Source organism: Rhodamnia argentea, chromosome 3 (assembly GCF_020921035.1).
Source record: "Rhodamnia argentea isolate NSW1041297 chromosome 3, ASM2092103v1, whole genome shotgun sequence".
Classification (NCBI taxonomy): domain Eukaryota; kingdom Viridiplantae; phylum Streptophyta; class Magnoliopsida; order Myrtales; family Myrtaceae; genus Rhodamnia; species Rhodamnia argentea.
Window position 1 is genome coordinate 23,219,386 of NC_063152.1, and position 25,001 is coordinate 23,244,386.

The 25,001-nt window shown below is 37.5% G+C and overlaps 1 pseudogene; it reads left to right on the forward strand.

Moving 5' to 3' along the window:
- The first annotated feature begins 3,922 nt into the window (after positions 1 to 3,922).
- Positions 3,923 to 9,270, forward strand: LOC125314142 (annotated as a pseudogene).
- The last annotated feature ends 15,731 nt before the right edge of the window (positions 9,271 to 25,001 follow it).

A 25,001-nucleotide genomic window follows, 5' to 3' on the forward strand; every position in this document is an offset into this window, starting at 1 on the left:
GAAAAAGACTACAAAGGTTGACGGAAAGACTTTATCATTTATCGGCATAGATATTTTGTATACGAGGAGAGTGGTATTGTGGCCCAAGAGGAATTAGATATTGAAGCTTGGAGCATCACAAGATGAGAGCTCTATAAATAGGAAAAGAATTGACCATTCTCATTATTGGTGGATACACCTGCATATTTTTCTTTCGATATATTTCCATACCAAGAAACATGATAAATGGTAGGTTGGGTAGGAGTATAATCCACTAATGTGTCAATGCACATCCTTTTATCTTCACTTGACTTTTATAGAAAATCGATGCATCAAACCTTATATTATTGATGGTTTTACATGATTGAAATTGCGGACGAGGCAACTCAATCGTCCATATTCAACATTGTTACTGGATGCACCGATAAATTTCTAAAAGCCACGTACTTAACATCAGGGTTACCATATGCAGCTAAAAGCCGTAGATTGCTCAGTTGTTTTCTATTACATAAGTACCATATTTGTCATTTAGATGGATTTCCTCCATCAAACAAGTTCATTTATCGCGTTTATATTGTTCGATATTGATCCAAGATAGGATAGACTTAGTAAGAACAAAGGATGGAGAGAAATACTCTCTAAAAGCATTTAGCGACAAATTTATGTGAGAGAGAGCATGTAGTGTTAATATCACTTCTTGGCAAAAGAAAACTATACATCTTTTTTAGCAAACGGAATGTAAAAATAACATTGTGAGCCTCGTGACCTTATTACATAAAGCAATACGGTTATCTTCATTTGGGATTTAATATTTCTATGGTCATGACATTCTTATAAAAGATGTAAAAGGTGTCCGTTATTTTCTGTCCGCATGTTGCTTGAATTGAGGAGAGTAGAGGAGATTGAGCTTTTTGGATCAGAGTGTGCAACGAAAGCTATGTGAATTCCACTTATGTTGTAGATTTGTATTGCATTCTTAATTTGATTATTATCGAGGTTAAAAACCGTATAATACGTTATTATTTGAGATATCATTTGTGAAGGATAAGGATTGTTATAGAAACTAGTACTTTTAGAACTACGCGATCATAAAAAATGAAAGGGTAGTTGATGTCATTTAGAGGACCAAAGCAATTATTCATAGTGTAGATGAAGCAATGCCCTAGAATTGAGGGCTATACGTTAAACTTTGGATCTGTTTTATTTTGGCCAGACAGTAAATGCATAGATGAGTCATTTGTTATGGCATCGTCATTCATGATTCGATTGTTGTAATTTTGAAAGCGACATGCCCACAAATACTAATTCAGCTCAATTAAATTTTCCCTCAATAAAATCATTACCATCTTAGCCAAATGTTACGTACACGATTTGACATTTTCAGAAATCTCATTCATGGTTTTACTGTAATGCTTATGACAGGTTGGAGCCGATTGTGGACTATATTACATGAATTTATTCAGGTCAAGAAATTAGGAGCATAGCAATTACTGAAAAATTAACCATAATTAGCTAGCCAACTAAGAAACTGGTCGGAAATGGAGTTGCTAGAATAGGAACGGTGAGAGCAGCGAGGGTGGCCCTCGCCTGAGGCTGGCGGAGGGGAAAAGGGAAAAAGAAAAAGAAAAGGGAAAAAAAAGCAAAGAGGGAAATTATAAAAAAAAATAAAAATAAAATAAATATTTAATTAAAACTTGATCACGTCAGAGCCGACCTTGCTACACAGGACGGCCGACATCAACGTCATCGATTTCCGGCAAAAATTGATCTAATATAATTAATTGGCAAAACTTGAAAATATTTAAGACTCAATTGTCAAAATTGTAATAGGTTTAGAACCTTTCAAACAATTTTCCCACAAAAAAGCATACACGTGTGTCAATTGAAAAAGTAATCACTGTGCACACTTACGGAAAAACATATGAAGACTTGAATTAAGATCTTCACGGTATGCTTGATAGATTATATGGGTGAATCATTCCCTAATTCAAGTAAGAGAGTTGAGATAAATTGTAAATCGACCATTTCAATTATATTGCTAAATGAGATCACGGACGGTAATTTCATAATGTTGAACATGGTCATTAGATGTATCCGACAAGTACTTAAAGCACATAAACCTAACGGTATATTAGATACTTATCAAAGTTGTAGATTAGCTTACAGTAGAATCACATCTCTGGCTTTTTGTTGTGTTACAATTAACATTACTCACTTATCTGAAGAACAAAAAGTTATAGATCAAGAAATTGTTATATCAGACTTAAATTTACATCTATTTTAGCAACCGAAATAAAAATATTGTTCGCATCTTATTGCGGAAACAAATACATTTATCTTTATTTGGAATTTGACAATCTTTTGTCCATTCTATTCTTCTAAAGATGTAAAATATGTTTGGTACTTCGGTAATTATTCAAACATTGAAAAAGATAGGGTTGTCAATGTCTTCAACCATAATTAGCTTGCCGAAAGTGGAGTTTCTAAAATAGACACGGTGTTATCCCGGGCTCGCTTTGACAACGTGGAAAGACTACTCAGAATCACTATATGTCTTTACTTTAAGTCGTAAGAGATCGTTTGATTGCTGAGTGTTGGATTTTATGGGGTGTACGGTAAGTACCGTGGTCCGCCCATGTAGGCTACCACACCCCTTAAAGCATTAGATAACTGCTAAAGGCAGTTACTCATTTTTGAACGTGAATAAGAATCACGTTTCTTCATTTCGTTGAATAGAGTTGCTTCAGATGCTCAATGAACAAGAGAAGAAGAAAATGTCAATAAATCTCTCTCCATCGTCAAACGGGCGAAAGACTCTCTCAAGGCTGCATTGTGTGCATTTAATCTGTGAAAACCCGAGGTGCGTTCGTTGCGTGATGCATTTCTCCGATCGGTGATTCAAGATTGAATCTAGGGCTTGTTAATTCCATGTAATCCGCTACGTATGTTAATCGGGATCGGTTCCCTTCACTGAGAATAACTTAAAAGAAGTATGTACGAGGCAACTCCTTGGGACTAAAGTTGGATTCATATTGTGACTACAAGTTTGGGCGGATGATCCTAAAGATCGGTCTGTATGTACACTACAAAAAAGTAAGGTTTTATGCTCCGTTTGTTTCGCGGAAAATATGACATTTCCGGAAAATATTTTCCAGGAAGTCATTTTCCGGAAAAATGACTTCATTTTTCGATGTTTGGCAAAAACTTGAAAAAGTTCCGGAAATTTTTTTCCGCCGTTTGGTAAGGAAAATTCTTCTTATTTTAAGTTCGGAGACTTAATTATATTAATTTTTTAATTAATGCCCTTCTGGTACCAATTTCATGAAAAAAGTTCAATTTGGCAATTTCGATGAATTCTGACTTGAAGTTCAAAGGTGCAATTTTTTTGGATTTTCTTTTTACGATTTTTTTTATATTTTGAAATTAAAAAATAAAGGAAAATTAAAGTGAATTGGTTCAAGGTTACCTTTCCGAATTTGAAACAATATCAAATCGATTCGATCCTACTTGCGGATAGGGTCGGCGATGGTGCGAACGGCGGTGTCTCAAGCGAAGGAGCCTCACGGTTCATGGTGAGTTTTGGGAATGCTTCGGCAATCTCAAATCAAAATCAATTCCGTATGTCAACTTATTGCGCCCACGGAAATTGCCACCTTGCAAGGCGGGGGACTCACAACCGTGCTCTCTATTGTGGCCGTGAAATCTTCAATGAATTTCCGTGGCCTCAAAAGTCTCCCGTGATCAGAATCTATAGGAAGAGTCGTCTGGTTGTCGTCATCGCTTAGTAAGGGAGCTCATGGGTGATCGCTATGAATCGTTTTCTCGGCGAATGTTCACCATCGGGCAAACTTGTGAAAATAGAAAGAATGGAGCTTCGCTTGGCCGTTAGTAAAAGTGCGACAATAGAGGGAGAGAGATGCGTCTCTAATTTTTGTGGAAACAAATGAAGGTGGTCCCCGTCGACTACGTTGCGGAGGTCTCACGGCGCCTCCTAGAGGCCACCCTTGGCGGTGACTCGGAATCGACCTTTGAATGCCTCGTCGACCCACTTGTCGACGTCAACTACGTCGGGGCGGTGAGCCTCAAGACCGGAAGGCCGACGTCATCCTGCGCGGCGAGTCCGCCGCCGAGCTTTGCGTGGAGCACGAGAAGTTTAGGACGGACGTCACGACTTTGTTCCTCGCTATAGCTTTCCTTGCTCGAGGCTGGAGCCACTGGCTGCGGCCATGGCCGACAACCTGCCGAGGGAGAAGAATGAATACTAAAAAAAAAAAAAGGACAAAAAAAGAATAAAGAAAGTAATTAAAAAATAGATTTTATCTGAAAAATAAAAAATGAAATTTTTGAATTTTGAAAAAATAAATAAAAAACGAAAAGAAAGCAAAAAAATAATTAAAAAGAAAAAAATAGTTGAAAGAGAGGATGAATGAAAAGTGTGGAAAATGTTTTCCTCTTCTCAAAATGAGGAAATCATTTTCCTTAATTTTAGAAGGTTTTTTTTGTTGACTGGAAAATATTTTCCGTTGACCGCTCATTTTCCGCCCCCAAACACCGGAAATTGGGGAAAATGTTTTTCGGAAAAATATTTTCCGTGAAACAAACGGAGCCTTAGCCACGGAAAATTAGCGACGAACAAAATTCGTCGCTAATTTGCGACGAACATAGCGATGAATTGTAATTCGTCGCTAATTTATGACGAAAATAGCGATGAAAATAATTAGTCGCTCATTTGCGACGAAAATAGCAATGAAAAAACATTTGTCACTAATTTGCGATGCAAATAGCAATAAAATAACTTTCATGGCCCATTTGTCGCAAAATTCAAGGCTAAGTTCGTCTCTAATTAACAACAAAAAAAATTCATCGCAAACTTAGCAACGACCAACAACATCATCGCTAATTGGCGACGAAATGTTTCGTAGCAACAAAATTCGTCGCTAATTAGCGACAAAAAATCGTTCGTCACAAAATTGAATTTCATTCGCGAAATTGTGAAATTAAAAGCTCGTCGCTAATTTCATCGCAAAATTATTCGTCGCTACGTTCGTCACCAATTAGCAACAAAAAGCCGTTTGTCTCAAAATCGATTTTATCCTCGGAATTGTGAAATTAAAATTTCCTCTCTAATTTCGTCGCAAAACTGTTCGTCGCTAAATTCATCGCTAATTAGCAACAAAAAGCCGTTCGTCGCAAAATTGGTTTTCATGCATGGATTTGTGAAATTAAATGTTCGTCGCTAATTTCATAGCAAAATACTTTGTTGCTAAATTCGTCGCTAATTAGCGACAAAACACCATACGTCGCAAAATTGAATTTCATCCGTGGAATTGTGAAATTAAAGGTTCGTCTCTAATTTCGTCGTAAAACTATTCGTCGCTAAATTCGTCCCCAATTAGCGATAAAATAATGTTTGTTGCAAAATTGATTTTTATGTGCGGATTTGTGACATAGCAAAATACTTCGTCGCTAAATTCGTCGCTAATTAGTGACAAAAAACCATTCGTCACAAAATTGAATTTCATCCACGGTATTGTGAAATTAAAGGTTCGTCGCTAATTCAGTTGCAAAAATATTCGTTGCTAAAGTCGTCGCTAATTAGCCACAAATTGATGTTCGTCGCAAAATTGCATTTCATCCGCGGAATTGTGAAAGTAAAGGTTTGTCGCTAATTTCGTCACAAAAATATTCGTCGCTAAAGTCGTCGCTAATTAGCCACAAATTGATGTTCGTCGCAAAATTGCATTTCATCCGCGGAATTGTGAAAGTAAAGGTTCGTTGCTAATTTCGTTGCAAAAATATTCGTCGCTAAAGTCGTCGCTAATTAGCCACAAAATGATATTCGTCACAAAATTGCATTTCATCCGCGGAATTGTGAAAGTAAAGGTTCGTCGCTAATTTCGTCGCAAAACTATTCGTCGCTAAAGTCGTCGCTAATTAGCCACAAAATGATATTCGTCGCAAAATTGCATTTCATCCGCGGAATTGTGAAAGTAAAGGTTCGTCACTAATTTCGTCACAAAACTATTCGTCGCTAAATTTGTCGCTAATTAGCCACAAAATAATATTTGTCGCAAAATTGCAAGTCATGTGTGAATTTGTGAAATTAAATGTTCGTCGCTAATTTTATAGCAAAATTTTTTGTCGCTAAATTCGTCTCTAATTAACGACAAAACACCAATTGTGAAATTGAAGGTACATCGCTAATTCCATCGCAAAAATATCGGTCGCTAAATTCGTCGCTAATTAGCCACAAAATAATGTTAGTCGCAAAATTGCATTTCATCCGCGGAATTGTGAAATTAAAGGTTCGTCGCTAATTTCGTCGCAAAACTATTCGTCGCTAAAGTCGTCGCTAATTAGCCACAAAATAATGCACATCGCAAAATTACATTTCGTCCATGGAACTGTGAAATTAAAGGTTCATCGCTAATTTCGTCGCAAAAATATTCGTCCTAATTGTTCGTGTTAATTACGTCGCTAATTAGCGATGACATTCGCATTCGTCGCTAAGGTCTCTCCCAATTACTTCTTGCCTCATCTATCGTGACGCCCTCACTTTCTTCTGGACCACGCCCAAAGGTCTCTCCATCTTATGTTCCAGAGTGCTCTCTGTCACTCCCAATCACGTCTCCGGCTTCGCCCCGCCGTCGCCTCCCGATTTGCACGTCGGACGACCTCAACGAGACGCTGATTCCGATTCGGGGGAAGGAAATCCAACCGTGAAGGCCACCGGAAGTCGGCGACGGCGACCCGGTGGCGCGCCATCACTGGGCTCCTCGTGCTCTCACTCCTCGTCGCTCGATCGACGGCCATTTACTGCGACGAGGGTGACTGCTACGTTCTCCTAGGTCAACTCATCTCTCTGCTCAGTTTTCGCCCATTTGATCGTGAAATTAACCTCATTATGCTATCGGAGGACTTGTGGATTCATCGTTGTTTTTGTAATTTCTAGGGTCTCGCAGGGTACGAATGCTTCCGAGGTCAAGAGAGTTTAGTACAAGCTCTCCTTGAAGTAGTACGTTCGCTGTCCATTCGTTTCTGGGTTTGATTCCCTTTTTATTTTATTTTTTTCCCTTTCCGTGCGATGGTTTTGCGTATTTCGTTTCTGACCAGCATGATAAAAACCCGGATCCGGGGTCGAGGAAGGTGTTCGTAAAAATAGCCAATGCCTACGGGGTTTATAGCCTTGTGGGACTCTTGCTTTTAGCTCAATCACGATATTGTTGGTCACTGGATTTTTCAATTTCAATGGTCTATGCAGCTTGTTTTGAATCAAGTCATTCGAATTGTGTGCGAAGTGTGATGTGATTTTGATGCAGCAAAGTTTGCACTAATCGTGCTCACGTTACCTGAGTTGCAAGATTTTTCAACTGCTTGATGAATTTTATGCCATGAGACATCAGCCAACTAGCGTGGTTTCTACTCTTACTTAGCTGGTTTTGTTGTGTAGCTTAAATAATTGTGAAGTTGCAGATTTTGAAAGATGAAGCGACTCGCAGGCAATATGATTATGCTATTGCGCATCCAGAGGAGGTACTCTTAACCCTTTTTGTGCAACTCAATATGTGCAAATGGGTTTGTTTACTTCAATCCTGTGGATTGTTCAAATTGATTGAGCATTTGACTTGTTATCCAGCAATAGATCATCTTGATGCACATTCCATAGCTGAATATATTGTTTAATGAGTGTTTGTGTTAGTTTAAGGACAAAACGACATCATGATCCTGCAAGACTAACTTTAGTTTGACAGACAATTGATGTAGGCAGCACCCTTGTTTGGAAAATAATGTGGCTCAGCAAATTGTTGCTTTGATTCATAGGAAGTGTGATGGTAGAAGCATAGAGCGCTAGGATCATCATGGAGCAAAATGCTTTGATTACTGTCATCAATGTGGAGTTTGGTTCCCAACTCCATTTTTGATTTGTTACATTTTCAATTGGTCTAATCTACGTATCTTTACAACTTATGTGTCATACTGCTATGCGAATTGAGTCTTCTCTCTCTTCCATTATCTTAAAGTAGGAATATGGCCTGCAAGGCTGCAATGTCTTATCACATTTACTGAAAATGAAGGGTGCCAACTAATGTCCTCTGTCATTAAGAAGCATATGTTCAATCATTTGTTATTGCGATGAGTACTTACTATTGTTCCACCATTCAGGAACTCTTCAATACAGCAAGATACTATCAGGCATATTATGGTCATAAAACAGTAAGACCTTGTCATCTTTCAATGGCACATTGCTCCTCTTGTCGTACTTTCTTTTTCTACCATTTTTTTCATTTGATCAACCGACGGTTCACTCGTCAAGATACTCGTGCTGTCCTTGTCGGCCTCCTTTTTATTCTTTCAGGATTTCAATACTTGAACCAGTGTACAAGGTAGAACCAGGTTCTCTCATACATTAAGTTCCTGTTGTTCTCAGTGTCATATTAAATAAAAATGCTTGCTGTGAATATTAATGATGTTTTCCTGCTCCCTGTGTCCATATGCACTATAGTTGAGAGTTTGCTATATAGTTTATTTTCTTTATCGTACTCTCAAATCAAAAGAACCATGATATATGGGAGCACTAATTTGGATAACCTTCAAGTTTGCTTTTTCTGGTATAATAGGTAATCCTTATGCCTTAAACGAAACTGATAAATAAATCGCATCTTTTTTATGTTGCAGGTAGTAGCCATGGTAAAAAAGACTCCAGTGTACAAAAACAGACTTTGAGCTTTGGAACTGGAACGTAGTGGTGTGACAAATATTGAGTTTTTGATGCATCAATTGGAGACAGTTGTTTTGCAACAGTATAGCCCTTCAAACGTAATGGTATATTGTAGTTTTACATATTGTCAATCATGAAGTTTTTTTCCTTAAATGACCTGACATATGTCAATTCATTAGATAGGTAACACTTCAATTGTGAAAATAAAATTTGATCCATAATCTGAGTGATTCGGGTGGCTTGGAGATTGCTTGCCTTACGTGAATATAGAAGAACAAGAATCCAAATCAACTAGTCAAGTATCGCTTCAGTTTTCAGATATCTGTATTATAGTTATCTTGTCCCCAGACCCATTGTTGGCCTCATAGGAGTATGTTCTTACCTTGTTGGTTAAGTTCTGCTTCAAATGACATTATTCTGATATGACACAACAACTGGCAATTGAACAGAGTATTTGGTTGTTGTCGTCTAGTTGATTTCAATTTTTTTTTCCTTTTCCATGCTCAGATAGATGATCTAGTGTTATGTTTTTGTTTCAGAGAAATATGGCTCCTGAGCAAGTCTGCCTTTAGTGAGAAAAAATGGATATACACATTAAGCTCATGAGAAGATGCAAGCAAGTCCCTGGATGGTGGTGCATTTGGTAAATGTAGGGGCAACCATATTTACATGTCATTATTTCAAGGATCAGCTTCAGCTACCATGGTGGGGCGTGCTGCTAGCCTGTGCGCTTGCCATATTTTTCGCTCTTCCTGTTGGAGTCATCACTGCAACCAAATCAGGTGCAGATCCATTTTGTGTAGAGTATATGTTTAGATAAGCATGCAGGGCAGTCATATCTTTGTACCATTTGCTCTTATTCTTACTTTAACATTTTTACATATCCTGATAAGTATGTAAAAGATTCTCCTAGCTATGGTGCAGCGGCTCCCGTTTTGAATATTGTTTAATAACTTTGTTGTGTGCAATCCTGGCCGGGTTAATAGAGACATCAAACGACGCAGCTTCAAGAGACAATCTCGTCGCAAAATGTCGCCAAAAAATTGTTGCTGAACAATATTCGTTGCAAAATTCATTGCTAAAAACGTGTGGCAAAAACAAAATCTCGTCGCTAAATTCGTCCCTGAACAATATTCGTTGCAAAGTTCATCGCTAAATAATTAACAAAATTTCGTTGCCGAATTCGTCGCTGAATAATATTTATAACAAAATTCGTCGCTAAAGGTGTCATCGTAGAATTCGTTGCTAAATTATTTCAAAATTCACCCTATTCATCGTAAAGTTTGTGGCTAAATAGGGACAACATTTGCAATAAACAAAATTCGTCGCTAATTTGTCACGACATTGTTCGTCGTAAAGTTCATTTCTAAATAGCGACGACATTTCCGATGAACGAAATTTGTCGCTAATTTGCCACGAATTTATTCGTTGCAAAATCTATCACTAATCGGCGACGAATTTTTCCACAAAGTGATTCATGGCAAATTAGCGACGAATATAATTCGTGGCAAATTAGCGACGAACTTTGCAATTTTTCGTTGCTAAGTTTTGTGACGCCGAATTGGCGACGAAATTGTTTTCGTGGCTAATTTTTGTCGCAAATCAATTTAGCGACGAATTTTGGTAAAATTTTCGTGGCAAAAGCCGTTGCTAAATCCTTGTTTTTTTGTAGTGGTTATTGTAGCGAGTGATGTTGACACTAGAATTTTGCCCGTGATTCCATCGTACACTTTAAGAGGCCCAATAGTCAATGAATGTCCAAGTTTCAATTTGCAAAGGTCGTCACATTCATTCCACGGCAATTGGGGATTGAATTCACCAATGACAGTTCAATTTTAACCCTTAATCGAAAATGTCGTCATTTCATTATCTTGAGTTCATTTTGTCGACCATACCTCTTCAGCAATTTCGAACTAGAGATATCATAGCTTCGAGACATCGGACGTGGCAACCAAAATTTTGGACGATGGAGGCCCGAAAGCCAATCAATTCAACGAACCTGATTTGACTTGTTTTGATAATGCCCAATCGAACCTTCGGCCAAATCCAAGCCCGTCAAGCATAATTTCTTGGCGATCAAGCTTCCAAACGCAGCTTAGGCACCTAAATACAACAAAAAGGAGGGACAAGGCGTGTTCGGGCCACTCTCCTCCCTGTTTCCCTCCATTTCTGATAGTCAAATATGGTCAAAACCCTCATCGTATGTACTATGAGAGACCAAGGCATGTGAGGTGACGTCATGGGAGACAAACACATTCATTGGGTGATGTCAATTGGAGGACCACTCTCTCTCTCTCTCTCTCTCTCGCTCGCTCGCTCTCTCATCTTCTTCTTGTTTTTTTTTTTTTTTCAAATTTTGAGAAATCCACTTGCTATCTTCTTCCCCGCTCTAAATTTCGCTACCTTATGACTGTAATAGTTACAGCCGCCGTTCATCAGGGCTTCGGTCGCCAGTCTCGAGTCGAGCTGGGGCCTCATTTCATTCTTGTAACGGGAGTGAGTGCACCGCAAGACCGGACAAGTTACTCTCTCGTCTCGAAACGGTGGCATTTGTCTTTTTTTTTTTTTTTAAGTGAAATAATTTCCTAAGATGTCTCCTCTTATTCTATAATAATCCAAGCAGCAGCTCCATGAGTCCACTAAGAATCGGTCAATTTCGGAGCCATTCGTTCTCCCAAACCGGAAAAGGATGGATTGTTTTGTGAAAGAATTTTTGGTCCTATAAAAAATGAAATTTGCGCTTGTGGAAATTATCGAGTAATCGGAGATGAAAAAGAGGACCCGAAATTTTGTGAGCAATTCGAAGTCGAATTTGTTCTCCTTTTTAGTTTAGGAGCCCCTTTCTTCAATTATTTTTTATATTGAGCATGGTGTGAACACAACGCTTATGGCATTTTATCTTCGCAGTATGTTAACGTGGCGTTATTACTATGTTTTGTATTGTGTTAATCGTGAAGTTTCACCTATATGCTGAGCATGTGGTTAGATTGATTTGGAGCCCTCGTTCGTGTTGTTAATATATCTTACATCTTCTTAGGCCTTAGGGTTGCATCAGAGCTTTTCTGCGGCGATATTGGCCTGTTCGAGCGGAAAAAGGAGCACCAAGAGCCCGCGGTCCAGCGCCCTTACTGCACCGTACAGCGGACTCCGCGACCCGTTAGGACCAAATTGAGGGTCCGGGGGAGGTCTCTATTGCCTTGACATGTCATCTTTCCGGTGCGCTTGGGCCCATGAAGAGCCCAAATAAGCTTTCGAAGCCTGATGTCCAGCAGCTTTAGTGCACTGCACAGTGGGCCTCAAAGGCCTTATTTGTCTCCGTTAATTGTTCTGGCGGCCTTGAGACGTCACTTTCAGCTTACTATGAGTTTCAAGTTCAAAATCGCATGTTTAGGTAATGATATGGTAGAATTTGTGTTGTTGTTGTTGTTGTCCTCTACTTGTGGTTAATCGACGTCTTGGATGTTATTTTAGCGTGTAATTATGCTAATTTTACAATAGATAAAAACAAAGGGGCACAAAGAAATAAAAAAAGAAAAAGCACAAGAAAATTATCATGTGTTTTAGTGATAAGTTTAGTGATAAATCACATCTTAGGAGTATTTTGAGTGCAATTGAGGTGTTGTTTTATGTTATAAAAGGTAAATAAAAAGATGACAAAAAATGCTAAACAAAAAGGAAAAGCAAAGGCATAAAAGCAAGAGGGTGAAATGGCATTTAGTGAAAGGGAAATACTTCCCTGACAGGTTTGCGATCTTGTTAGTTATTTATAACCGTATATTCACCGCGTGTTTTGCATAAAGCGCTCATTAATTGAAAAATCGTGGGGTGAGAAATAATGATAGTATTGTCGGGCTATCGGGCTAGTAGCTTTCTTAGTGAAAAATCGTGCTCTCAGAAATGTTAAATTTTATGTGTAGTGGCACTTCATGGTAGGCTTGCATTTAATGTTAGGCATTAGAAAATAAGACCCGGCTACCGTAAGATTAAAATTCTAACAGTGCAATGAAGGAAACTTGCACGCCGCTTTGTCCGGTTTAAGCTTTTTATGACTTTCCATTGTTGCCCTTTCTTTCTTGGTTTAATTTAAGATTAAGGATTCAAAAAGGCCCAAGAAGGACCAATCTAAAAGAGAACCTCTCACAAATTCCAGCAAGTGAAATTTCTTGAATATATAAAGGGAAAATATTAAACTAACTAAAAGGAAAACATTTGTGTTATTAGTGAAAAATATTTCAAGTGCTATTAGAAAAATAATGAACTGCTATAGAATTATGCAATGCTAGAGTTCAAGTCGAAAAACAAATATATGAACAAACTACCTAAGTACTTTTAGAACTATGGGATCATCGAAAATAAAAGGGTTGTCGATGTCATTTAGAGGACCAAAGCAATTATTCATCGTATAGATGAAACAATGTCCTATAATTGAGGGCTAAATGTTAAAACTTTGGATATTTTATTTTGGCTGGACAGTAAATGCATAAATGAGTCATATGTTATGGCATCGTCATTCATGATTCCTTTTGAAAGCGAGATGCCGACAAATACTCTTTCAGCTTAATTAAATTTTCCCCAAATAAAATCATTACCATTTAAGCCAAATGTTACCTACACGATTTGACTTTTTCGGAAATCTCATTCTTGGTTTCACCGTAATGCTTATGACAGGTTGGAGCCAATTGTGGATTATATTACATGAATTTATTCAGTTCATGGCCAATGCAGAACAGCGATACAACATCAATAAAAGTGACAATGATAGGAGTGATTGTGTCATGCAGTACTCCAAGTATACACGGCCGGTTCGGTGGAACCGCCGGTTCCGGTACAGGAACCGGCCGTGTATACTTCCGGTTCCGGTTCCGAACCGTAACCCGCGGTTCATTCCGATTCTTTTTTTAATATTAATTTTTAAAATAATAAATAATAAAATAAACATAATAAATTATAAATTATAAAATACAATTAAATTGTACATTGTAATAAAATATGGGAAAAAAAGAGAGGAGGAATAGGCTTGAACTTAATGAATTATCATTAAGCGCCTACATATCTTCTTGGGGATAGAAGAATCAAAGCCCATGTAGTTCTTTTACCTTTGAGAACCCCAACTTACCTCATCGTCAATCGTCGCTACCTGTTGTGGTACCCATGGCGGTGGTATCTCCAACATCATCGCTAAAAAATTCGTGTTCACGATCTAACTCTTGGTGTCGATATTTCGCCCTCGTCCAATCGCCGATACAAGCTTGAGCTTCCACAGAGTCCGGGCTTAATCTTGAACGGCGAGAGTCCAAAATTAATCCTCCAGCACTAAATGCTTGTTCAATCGCAATCGTTGAAGAAATGGTTGCTAATATCCGACGAGCGATGAGGGCGAGAACCGGATAATCGATTTGGTGACTCTTCCACCACTTCAGATTTGAAATCTGTACTATGTTCTGCATCATGAAACTCAAATTGAGTGGTTAAATATTTTTCTAATTCAGAAATACTACATGTTGCCCCTTTTTATTTTTTTTGCCTACTCTTAAGCATATTATACCCTCTACTAAGTGAATTACCACCTTCGCTACGTGAGGCAGTAGATTGTAAAGATCTAGAATCACTTAAACCATATCTACTACAAAATTCTCCATATAATGCTAGTATAGATTCTTTAACATCTCCTAGTATATTTGAAATATCTATTGAATTTTCCAAATGTAAACAATCATGATAATACACATTCAAATAATCTTGTAAACCGTTTAATTTAATACGTGGATCAAAAACAATACCAACTAAATAGACAAGAGGAATTTGCAAATAATAATGCAACCATTTTTCTCGCATTACTAAAATAGTTCGACCTAATTTGGTATCATTTTCATATTCACTAAAAACACTACCAATATTAACACACTCTATTAAAAATAAATGCGTTGTAGGATAATAAATACCAGATAAAGTCTTAGTAGCATCATTAAAAATTTTCAAAATATCTAAAATTTTCTTGTAAACGTCCCAATGTTGAGGAAGTAAAATAATTTCGGGAATATTTTGTGAAATAAACATACATAATAAATCTTTATATTCAAAAGTTTGCCGAAGCAACTCGTACGTAGAATTCCAACGAGTCGGAATATCTTTTGGAAATCTTCTTGCCCTTCTCCCATTTTGTTTACAAAATTTTCCCCATGATTTCATACAATGAGGACGACTCCATAAAAATTTAATTGCACTCTTTATTGGGGCGAGAGAAGTGTCAAGAGTTCGTAAACCATATTGTACACATAAATTTAAAACATGACAAGCACATTTAATGTGAAAAAGTTGTCCGCCAAAAGTGGGTTTGCAAATATTTTCTAATTCGGGAATAGAAGCGGTATTTGCGGCGGCATTATCAAAACCAATTGAAAATACTTTATTTATTAAATTATATTCTTCTAAAACTTGCATAATTATTCTATAAATATTATGAGCCGAATGTCTTTCATCAAAAACTCGGAATTCAATAAGTCTTTTTTGAATCGTCCAATCGTCACCTATCCAATGACACGTGACACCCATATAAGAATGAATTTGTCAAGGATCACTCCAAATATCGCTACCTATATGCACACGTCCATTGAATTCATAAAAAATTTTGCTAAAGATTTTTTTCCTTTTCTATAAAGATGAAAAACTTGGCGTTTAAGAGTATTTTTTGGAATAGTTGGCGCTATGGGAACTAACGCAGTATTTATCAAATATTTCATATTAAAATTTTCACCAGTATTAAACGGAGCATGATCAAGGGCAACATATTCACATAATGTTTGTTTATAAAGTGCTTCAGTGAAACGAAATATAGGATGATGATTAGAAGTGGCGTACCCGAAAATTTGTTGTTGCGTATTATCGATCCCCGCTTGCGTTGGATGTTTTTTCGTCAAATGCCGACGGAATGTTCCGTAGTCGTCTCCTTTCGTAAATTTATATGTTTGCGAACAATATTTACATTTTATATTATACTTACCTTCGCCTTTATCACGTACCTTGTTAAAGTGTAGCCACAAGTCGGATGTATTATCTCGGCCCTTCCGTTCCGGCTCATTTGCCGTTGACGTTTCTTCGACACCAGTGGGAGGATAAAGACTTTCTTGTGTTGGGATGTGCTCGACGTTCGGAATCGGGACATATTTGATATTATCATCGTCGTCTTCCCAACTTGCATACTCACGAGGATCATATTCGGGAATGGGATACTCGGAATCTCCCATAGTCATCTTGCCATTGTCAACATTTCTGCTTCCACTTGCCATTTTTGAGAGAATTGATCGGAAATCCGATTGAGAAAATTGAGTCGGGATTGAGAGAATTGGGAGAATTTGAGCGATTTGAGAGGATTTCGGAGAGAATTCGAGAGATTGTTCGGAGAATTTGTGACAAAAATGAAAGGGGGAGCATATGTATTTATAGGCAAGAATTATTTTTAATTCTTTTTTTTTCCCAACGGCCCAAAGGGCAGTGGCGGGGCCCGGGGCGAGAGCCCAACAGCTCTGCCCCGGCCCCGCTTTTTTTTTTTTTTTTTCACGGTTCCGGGCCGGTTCTCCGGGCCCACGGGCCCAAATGGCACTCTCTAACTCCAAGTCCCATGAGGCCTAGGAAAGTAAATAGGGTGAAGCGAAGATAGCTGGAAACAAATTATGCGAGAGTACGGACTGCTTCAGATTGATCATTTAGTTCAAATTGGTAGCAGAACTGTTCAACTTTCTTAGCTACTGAGTTTGGTAGTCTCGGATATTCAAATCATGTGTGTATTGAGGATCAACTATCAAGTCAGCAAGAAACTTCGTTTTCATCTTTCTCATGGCTGCTTCTGTTTCTCCTCCATGTGTTTCTCATCCTCTTCTTGCGTTTTGCTTCTCATTTTCCTTAGACCGAGGAAGAATGTAATAACCTCATCATCAAATGAAGGGAAACCACAAATATGACTCGGATGATATGCACATTAACATCAACAACAATGGAAAAGGAATGGCGGAAATAAACACAGCTCACACATTTCTACTCATGATGAGCTGACTTAAAGACATGCGAATTCAAAAAGATTGTCAATGGTCTTATACGGATTTTCAGTAAATTGACTTTTTTGTTCATTTTGAGGTGAGCTCAGCTGTAGTATTTCTCACTCAATCATTAACACGAACTTATTTTGACAAGGTGACTCCAAAGGACCATCTTCTTGTATAAACAAAGGTATGTACATATGCTTAAACAACCACTTCACTACTGTGCAATTTGATTCGCATTAATAACTTAAGAAAAATATTTAACAATATGCAGAAAATTTAGGGCGGATCAGGACTCAACGGGTAAGATAAAATCTATATTCGATGAGTTTTTTAGAAAACCTACTCATCTTTGATGTGCCTTTAGGCTGTCATGAAACTTACGGGGGGTTCGGAAGAGCTAAGTTCTCGAGCTTTTTTTCAAATCGCATGGGAAAAAATTTTTATTTACGAAATAAGGGGAAAAAAAATTTAATTACCGTTTAGGGGTCCGCTCGGCAGTTTTGGTGCCGAGCAGACCCGTTCGGCACTCATAGTGCCGAGCAAGACAGGATGCAGAGAGAGAGAGAGAGAGCAGAATCTTGCTCTCTCGCTGCACGATCTCTGCACGCTTTGCAGAGAGAGAAGAAAGCAGAATTCTGCTCTGTCTCTCTCTGCACTAAAGCGTGCAGAGCTTTAGTGTAGAGAGAGAGAGAGAGCAGAATTCTGCTCTCTCTCTCTCCACATTGGGTCTTGCTCGGCACTCACAAGACGAGGGAGTGAAAGATACAGAGGAGAGGGAGAATGTACAGAGATAGAACATGCAGTGTTTGGTTTCGCATGTTAGAGAGGAGGGAAAGTCAAGGAAACAGGGGAGAAAACTTTAAAGCTGAGTTCTCGGACCAAATCTTTCTATTTTTTACTACAGTATCTTTTTTTTTTCTCTTTGCTTTTGCTGCAAAAAGACTAATTCTATGCATGTATAAAATGTACTAATTCTCGTCATCTGGCGAAATAAACAATCTAAACAAAATTGCTCAAGTTATTAGAAGCAATTCTCGGTCATCTAGAAAAAAGTTGCCGTTCTTCCGAACCGTATGAGCTCACTCCAATCGCATATGAATTATGTATGTTAAAGATTAGTATACGACTCCTTAAGAAAGACCAGTTTCTTAGCCTCGAAAAAGAGGCGAAAACTAGACACGACCCGTCTTTAAAATTAGTATCCTCTACTAGTACGGAAGCTAGGCCAAATGAAAAGATAAAAAAAGACTATGCTATACGGGGCTGCTCAGCATTACAATCAGTCTAAGATGACTTCTATATATGCAAGTAAGTTTTAAGTCATTTTCCATAAGCGAATGCCCCTGGCATAAGAGTTGTGCTTCAAAAGTTCTCTTGATATTCTCTTTTCAGTAACCTTTTCACTATAGGGGGTCATGCATGCAGGGAGGTCTTTCTTCATCCTTTTAGTTGGTAGGCCCACAAAGATATGGTACGGTTCTTTAGCACAAAGGACGGAAGAGCAAGAATGAAATAATTAATATTTTAGTTTGGTTTTCGAAATGAAATTATTTATTTCAAGATCGTACTCTTGTTTAGTCTGCCTTTACACCATAGAGGGATAATTAGGAATAGTAATCAGTTCTCATAATACTTAAAAATCTCGAACGAAAAGAGATAAAGATTAATGTAGTTATCTTTTAATTACGAAAAGTATATCGCTTAGTATAATAGTCCAATTATGTTAAGTTATAAGTAGAAACATAAATCACTTGTTGACGATTTTGATTAATTTTAATAGTAAAATTCCAAATAAAGGCCTAAAGTGCCGTCGTTTTTTTAAATAAGGGCTTAAAATAAACCTATTCAAATAAGAGCCTGAAGTGCATTCATTGTTTTAAAGAAAGGTCTCACTAAAAGTATTTTCGCTGTTTACATTTTCTTATTTTTTTATTTTTTTTTCCTTTTTTTTTCCCTTCCCTTTCACAGGTGGTTGGCGAGGGGTGGGCGGCCTTGCCCGGGTACGGAGAGGCCGGCTTTTGCCCAAGACTGGTCACCGATGGAAATAAAGGGGAAAAAAAAGGAAAAAGGAAAAAAATGAAAAGAAAATCAGAAAATGTAAAAGATGAAAATATCCTTGGTCAGCCCAATATTTAAAATACCGAGGGCACTTTAAACTTTTACTTGAAACAATATCTACTTCAAATCAATACGTGAGAAAAATGATTGCACTTCATACTTTATTTGAATATTTTTTCATTTTAGCTGTAATTAATAATAACAATGCAGGGACATGAAGCTTCACAGGTTTTTTCCTGCAGTTTCTATTTTTGCGCTTGAGCCTTGTCAGATCACAGATGGGTAGCCCAGCAGATGAGCCATTCGCTGAAATGGAAAGCATCATGAACATGCATCCTAGAAATGTATGTGTTCTCAGGAGCGGACGAACCTTGCTTTTGCAGACTAAAAAGGAAAACATGGCAGTGAAGTCAAGATATGCCAATTAAGATGGTTCATATCTTTTATTATTATTATGGTTCATATCTTTTATTATTATTATTATTATTATTTGTATAAACGCATCAATTTTCATTTAACTAGCGAAAATAGGACAATAATAATGATTAGCGTCTAAACATAATGAGTCCCAAATGGATTAAGATGGCTTGTAGTTAGCTTGTAACCAAAAATTGATTTCAACTTTTTATTCTCGACTCGCAGTCGTTGCTTGCTATGTTCTTTTCTTTTTTTGTTTTTCTTAATGGCAACCCTTATGACACGCTTTCTTACTATTGGCATTCCGTTCATTGACGGACGAGTCGATAGGAAGGCGAGTGGAGAGAGACGATCGAACAAAACAGAACCCGACCTTTTCCACCTATCATTCGGCGAGGATAAGTGAAATATCCGATGTCGGAGACGGTGAACGGATGAGTTTCTGTCTATAGTTCTTATTTCATTACATTTTTTCGCATGAAGCCGGTATTTCACAATGCGAAGTCTGTATAGACTTTGCCTTTTCATGTAGAGCCGCGGAAATAATTTTACGTGAATTGATTTTTACAGCACATGTATGTAATAAGCTCTTTTCTCTTTTTTGTTTTCCATCTTAGGCTCTCCAAATTTGATGATGAGGCTATAAACATAATTGCTGAACCTCGCACTTCTTATTTATCTTAGGAAAGCGTCATTACGAGCTAAACAATTATCGTACACGCTTATAACAATTGCTTGGAATCTGGTGGTTTTTTAGGCATAATAACCTTGTGAAGAGAGGGCTGATTGTGAGGCTAATTAACCTAAAGAAGCATGGTGCATGAAAAGATGAAGGATTTGTATGAATAGGCAAATGTATTGGCCATACTCATTAGTATTGCGGATTAACTTGCATATTTCCATTTAATTCACATTTCCATAGTAGTAATCGTCACATTTTATTCATTGATGAACATTCATTTTTTTTTCCCTTAAAGTGGCTGGCGAAGGTCACGGCCCTCGTCCAATGGCCGGCAAAGGCTAGGCGACCTGTCGGACACTTTAAGGAAAAAAACACATTTATTCATTGATGAACATTCAATTTTTTTATATTTTTTTTTCTTAAAGTGGCAGGCAAAGTTCACGGCCCTCGTCTAGTGGCCGGGAAGGGCTCGGTGACCTTGCTTGAAATTAAAAAAAAAACACATTTATTGATTGATGAACTTCAATTTTTTATTTTGCTTTTTTTTTTCCTTATAGTGGCTGGCGAAGATTGCGGTCCTCGCATAGTGGCTGGCAAGGGCTCGGTAACCCTTGCCGGACACTTTAAGAAAAAAAAAATTTGACAAAATATTAGAACATTATTAAAAATTATCTACGTCAACTCCGATTGTGCCACGTAGGATGGCTAATGTCCAAGTCAACTAAAGCCCCTTTTCCTAAGTGAGTGAGTTAACCTTCCTTCGCCTACTCTTCTACTACTGCAGCAAGTTAAAGGCTTTTCAAAATTGTATTGTATAAGGGTGGTCCACGATTAGATGATCTGTACTATTCGGGATGCCAAGCAATAGGGCCGATGACTTTGGGGTTATCGCAGATACAATCCGAGATCGATACTTCCAGAGGGTGTTGGCTGTGCAAGAGATTCGGGCAATTGACAATAATCAAGTAGAAGAGAACATTCATTTTGGGGAGCTGGGATGCCCCTAGACTAGAGGAAAGAAGGGATATGTATCATGCCATGTTGAATGATCTAATAGAAGAAGGCAAGTTGGTTGTAAATAAATGATGAAAAAGTCCTCATAGTGCTTCTACAGTAGTCTCTAGAAAGTAGCTAAGGAAGTTGTGAAGCTTAAGTGAATGGCGATAGTCCCATTAAGCTAAGGCTAGAGCGGCATATTATTGATGAAGATTTTCTTCATCCAAAAGCACAAGAGCGATTGGATTGAAATGAAAAATAAAGGATTTTGAATCCATCTTCTTGTCCTACTACGAATATAGACTAATTTGATTGAAAAGGAGAGGATGAAGAGTCCGTTTATGAGTCTACCTGTATCCGAGGTATCTATTTTTTTCTACTAAATACCTTGTTTTGACTGTATCACACTATGTATCATTTGATAACCAATAAATCCCCAAACTTTTTTCACTTTTTTGAGTCAAACCTAATTTTCAATGGAGGAATTTCAAGGATATTTAGAACTGGTGGTGGTTTCTTATAATGTAAACCAAACATTTACCGAAACTAGAAAAATGAAATCACCTGTGATTAAAGTTTCTTTCGGTTTTGAACTTCTAAGTAACATAATTAGGAGAGGATCCATATCAGATTTTGTTGATTAGAGGAAAGTATGACAGAAAAGATACGCCAGACTTGCCATTGCTTTGAGGTCATGCTACTGTGGCAGGATTAACATGACAATTGCTCGAGATTCATGTCAAATGTTTCCTTAGCGACATAGAAAACTGTAGAACCAATTTCATCAGAGATCTGTACATAATATGAGAAAGTAGAGAGATGTTCCACTAAGAATTTATATCAGAAGTGACGCATAAATCAAGGGCAACTCACTCCCGTTATCGAGCTCTTATAGAACTTTACATGTAATAATTGCAAGTGAACCTGTTCACCCTCAAGCAGACCCCATATTCTCTTCCTCCATCTACCCATTAAAGATGGAGTTTGCTTTGCAACTTGGAGTTCTATGGGACAACATAGAACCTGTGCAAACTTCACTTGCCTTCTATGGATGGTGATTCGGGCCGACAATTGGCCAAGAGCATGGTAAGGAGAATGGGCCCTTCATTAAACTTCCATACTACTTCTTCTTTTAATGGTGTTCTCAGTCCTGCCCTTAACGCCACATCCACCTAGAGTGAGATACTGCAATCTGCAATTAGGCAGTGATGGAAAGTTAGATCAATCATCCTAACCACACGTATGAACAATATTTAGTCGGATTAAGCCAAAAATAATGAAGCTGAAAATTTGTTTATTTTTGTAAATTCATACCCTTAAGGAAGACAGCATTGTCAATTTGATTATTTTGGTAAATCACTGATCCGACTTTTCGGGGTTAAAGCGTATGATGATGCATCTCCCATTGAAATCAGGAGCTTTTCGTACGTGGGCATGATCTTTGATGAAAGACATGGATAGCAATTTAGATGCATCAATAGATTTGTTGAGGAAAAGACTACAAAGGTTGACGGAAAGACTTTATCATTTGTCGGCATACGTATTCTGTATACGAGGAGAGTGGTATTGTGGCCCAAGAGGAATTAGATATTGAAGCTTGGAGCATCACAAGATGAGAGCTCTATAAATAGGAAAAGAATTGACCATTCTCATTATTGGTGGATACACCTGCATATTTTTCTTTCGATATATTTCCATACCAAGGAACATGATAAATGGCAGGTTGGGTAGGAGGATAATCCACTAATGTGTCAATGCACATCCTTTTATCTTCACTTGACTTTTATAGAAAATCGATGCATCAAACCTCATATTATTGATGGTTTTACATGATTGAAATTGCGGACGAGGCAACTCAATCGTCCATATTCAACATTGTTACTGGATGCACCGATAAATTTCTAAAAGCCACGTACTTAACATCAGGTTACCATATGCAGCTAAAAGCCGTAGATTGCTCAGTTGTTTTCTATTACATAAGTACCATATTTGTCATTTAGATGGATTTCCTACATCAAACAAGTTCATTTATCGCGTGTATATTGTTCGATATTGATCCAAGATAGGATAGACTTAGTCAGAACAAAGGATGGAGAGAAATACTCTCTAAAAGCATTTAGCGATAAATTTATGTGAGAGAGAGCATGTAGTGTTAATATCACTTCTTGGCAAAAGAAAACTATACATCTTTTTTAGCAAACGCAAGGTAAAAATAACATCGTGAGTCTCGAGACCTTATTACATAAGCAATACGGTTATCTTCATTTGGGATTTAATATTTCTATGGTCACGACATTCTTATAAAAGATGTAAAAGGTGTGTGTTATTTTCTGTTCGCATATTGTTTGAATTGAGGAGAGTAGAGGAGATTGAGCATTTTGGATCCGAGTGTGCAACGAAAGCTATGTGAATTCCACTTATGATGTAGATTAGTATTGCATTCTTAATTCGATTTATTATCGAGGTTAAAAACCGTATAATACATTATTATTTGAGATATCATTTGTGAAGGATAAGGATTGTTATAGAAACTAGTACTTTTAGAACTACGCGATCATAAAAAATAAAAGGGTAGTTGATGTCATTTAGAGGACCAAAGCAATTATTCATCGTGTAGATGAAGCAATGCCCTAGAATTGAGGGCTATACGTTAAACTTTGGATCTGTTTTATTTTGGCCGGACAGTAAATGCATAGATGAGTCATTTGTTATGGCATCGTCATTCATGATTCGATTGTTGTAATTTTGAAAGCGACATGCCCACAAATACTAATTCAGCTCAATTAAATTTTCCCTCAATAAAATCATTACCATCTTAGCCAAATGTTACGTACACGATTTGACATTTTCAGAAATCTCATTCATGGTTTTACTGTAATGCTTATGACAGGTTGGAGCCGATTGTGGACTATATTACATGAATTTATTCAGTTCAAGAAATTAGGAGCATAGCAATTACTGAAAAATTAACCATAATTAGCTAGCCAACTAAGAAACTGGTCGGAAATGGAGTTGCTAGAATAGGAACGGTGAGAGCAGCGAGGGTGGCCCTCGCCTGAGGCTGGCGGAGGGGAAAAGGGAAAAAGAAAAAAGAAAAGGAAAAAAAGAGCAAAGAAGGAAATTATAAAAAAATAAAAAAATAAATATTTAATTAAAAATTGATCACGTCAAAGCCAGCCTTGCTACATAAGACGGCCGACATCAACGTCATCTATTTCCAGCAAAAATTGGCCGGATAGAATCAATTGGTAAAACTTGAAAATATTTAAGATTCAACTAACAAAAGTATAATAGGTTTAGAACTTTTCAGACAATTTTCTCACAAAAAAGCATACACGTGTGTCAATTGAAAAAGTAATCACTGTGCACACTTACGGAAAAACATATGAAGACTTGAATCAAGATCTTCACGGTATGCTTGATAGATTATATGGGTGAATCATTCCCTAATTTAGGTAAGAGAGTTGAGATAAATTGCAAATCGACCATTTCAATTATATTGCTAAATGAGATCGCGGACGGTAATTTCACAGTGTTGAACATGGTCATTAGATGTATCCGACAAGTACTTAAATCACATAAACCTAACGGCATATTAGATACTTATCAAAGTTGTAGATTAGCTTACAGTAGAATCCATCTCTTGCTTTTCGTTGTGTTACAATTAACATTACTCACTTATCTGAAGAACGAAAAGTTATAGATCAAGAAATTGTTATATCAGACTTAACTTTACCTCTATTTTAGCAACTGAAATAAAAATATTGTTCGCATCTTATTGCGGAAACAAATACATTTATCTTTATTTGGGATTTGACAATCTTTTGTCCATTCTATTCTTCTAAAGATGTAAAACATGTTTGGTACTTCGGTAATTATTCAAACATTGAAAAAGATAGGGTTGTCAATGTCTTCAACCATAATTAGCTTGCCGAAAGTGGAGTTTCTAAAATAGACACGGTGGTATCCCGGGCTCGCTTTGATAACGTGGAAAGACTACTCATAATCACTACATGTCTTTACTTTAAGTCGTAAGAGATTGTTTGATTACCGAAAATAACTTAAAAGAAGTATGTACGAGGCAACTGCTTGGGACTAAAGTTGGATTCAG